The sequence below is a fragment of the Oryzias latipes genome, chromosome 17 (assembly GCF_002234675.1).
Source record: "Oryzias latipes chromosome 17, ASM223467v1".
Lineage (NCBI taxonomy): Eukaryota > Metazoa > Chordata > Actinopteri > Beloniformes > Adrianichthyidae > Oryzias > Oryzias latipes.
The window spans coordinates 11799066-11801656 of NC_019875.2; the positions used below are offsets into that span (position 1 = coordinate 11799066).

Sequence of the window (2591 nt, forward strand, 5' to 3'; positions counted from 1 at the left end):
GACACATTTTTAACCCCTTCAGTTTCCAAGATTGTAATGTCTTTCCACTTGGATTTTTTTATGCCTGTTGTTTTTAGCATTTTTATATGAATATGTAATGTACCGTTAATGTATGAATTCTGTTTTTATAGTCTTGTTATTTGGACGTTGAGTGTCATATTTATGAGGAATGAAAACACACCCAGATGCAGGAACCAGGAAAGATCACGACACAAGGATCTAGTCATTGATTTTTTGTTCAGGTGGGGAAACAGTTATTCTGGGAAGTGTTCTGTGGCCGATGGAGGAATCTACGAAGATGCCTTGGGATGATGGTGGAGCATGAGTTCCAGTGGAGGAGGAAGTGGAAACTGGACGTGGTCCAAGACGGTGAGTGAAGCAATCCCCGTTTCTGTAGCGATGCGTAGTTACGTTCTGAGCAGACCGGTGGTGCTTGTCTTGAAGTATGATGGTGGCGGCTGCGTGGCGTGAAGTCGTGGGTTGGCTGAAGTTCGACAGCTCAGGCATAACCAGACAGGGAGTAGATGGGTGGACTCAGGTCGGCACTAGTAGTGATAGATCCTGTTGACAAGGAGGTTGACGAGAGTATATGAGAAAGCAAGGATCTAGATATAAATTCAGGTTACAAGGTAACATGAGAACAAGAACTGCACCATAGTGGCCAAATGAACTGGCAGTGAATACTGGAGAAGACCATTTTTAAGAAGCAGTAGTGCTGAGGAGGTGAGTGCTAACAGCTGGGTCCAATCTGGAGAGGAAGAGCAGAGAAAGGACGGGTGAAAAGGAGGAGTAGATTCCCCGGAGCACCATGACATTAAGTCCGCCATAAAAAAGATTATTCACTCATTTATTAAAAACATCTTGGGTGGCAGTGGCTCAGGCGGTTGAGCAGGTTGTCCAATGATTGAAGGGTCTCCGGTTCAATCCCTGCTCCCCCCAGCCAACTGTTGTTGTGTCCTTGGGCAAGACACGTCACCCTCCTTGCCTCCAGTGCAGCTCCACTGGTGTCTGAATGAGTATGAGCCACACCTCTGTCAGTCTGCCCCAGGGCAGCTGTGGCTACAACAGTAGTTACAGTCACCAAGTATGAATGAATAATGGACACACTGTAAGCGCTTTGAGCGTCTGAAAAAGCGCAGATAAATCCAATCCATTATTTTTACCTTTGTAGTAATCTTCAACAAGTTTGGATAGAACCAGAATTTTTAATCTGGATTGTTTTTAAAGTGAAAAACAAAATCCACAAACATTTGTAGTTTATCAATGCATTTGATATGATAACAGTGTAAAAATACACTGGTTTGTAGCAGAAGAATCCTTTAGAACAGACTCTCAAAAATATCTATCATCATGATTATTGATTATTAAGTTTGAAGAAATGCCCCCACCCAACATCACTTTTTTTTTGCTTGAACACAGAGCTCTGAGAAGAGAACAAAAGACTGAAGCAGATCACCAGATGATCACAGAGTAATAAATTGTATCTCCTTCCTACACCATGTTTATCCAGTAAGACTTCTTCTGACTTCTTCATGACTCTGGTTTATTTAGTTTGGTGGATAATTAATGACTGGAAAACACTGCAAAAACAGGCCTGCTATGGAAAAAGATAAAAATGGTTAAATTTACAAAAAAATTATCTATGTATTGGTAAACTAAAACACGTTTTCTAAAACAAGGAATATTTTGCTTTTGAAAACCCTCTTGATAAGATTATTTATATAATTTTTAAGTCAGAAAATAAGAAAATCTTTCTTAAAATGAGACTACTTTTATTTTCTTAAGATTCGTATTTTTGGGCTGTTAATTGTTCATATTAAGACGATTGTTTGCTTGTTTCAATCAAAAACACTTCAGATGAACTTTCATTTCTGATTAACTTAAGTGATTCAACTAGTCAATAAATTTATTTTCCAACCATCCAATCAGATTGATCTGTCTAAGCAAAGTTATTAATGGAATTGAATAAACATATACCATAAAAAGTAGTTTCAAAAAGAAATAAAAAAATTATGTTGATCTTAGAAGTTACCATTTGGATTCAGGTACAACCTTTTTATTTTACTATATCATATAAACAACATGGTGACATCACAGCCAACAACACAAACATGAAATGGCAGCAAAAAATGATCAAGCCATCATTACAGTTCAATGTGTGAAAACACTTTGAACTGAAGAAGAAGAGCAGCTCAGGCTCCTCCCACTGACTGCAGAGATCAAGAAGAGCAGCTCAGGCTCCTCCTACTGACTGCAGATGAATGACAACTGTTTGACTTCAACCTGAACATCAGAACAAACACAACTCAAAGCTCTATCTGCTGATTCAGATGAACATCACATCCACACTTGGAAACATGAAGAAACTGGCTGTGATGTGCTTCTTCTCAGCTCTCATATGTACGTATGTTTCTGTAAAACTTCAGGATCTGATCTGGATTTGATTCAACAGAAGTTCATGATTTAAAAACTGGAAAATGTTCTTTAATTCTGTCAGGAAAACTAAACTGTGTTGAGTTTGTAAGTTTGGAACAGAAATATGAAGAAAATCTGTTTTCTGGTCAGCAGGTGACAGTCTGGAGGATGGAATC

At 38.7% G+C, this 2591-nt stretch overlaps 1 long non-coding RNA gene across 1 annotated transcript; it reads right to left on the reverse strand.

Annotated features, from left to right (window-relative positions):
* Positions 1–220: 220 nt before the first annotated feature.
* LOC110016967 lies at positions 221–825 on the reverse strand. The gene is made up of 2 exons (XR_002292289.2): positions 654–825; positions 221–561 (listed from the first exon to the last, which is right to left on the reverse strand). It is a non-coding gene; the product is annotated as an uncharacterized LOC110016967 (long non-coding RNA).
* Positions 826–2591: the final 1766 nt, after the last annotated feature.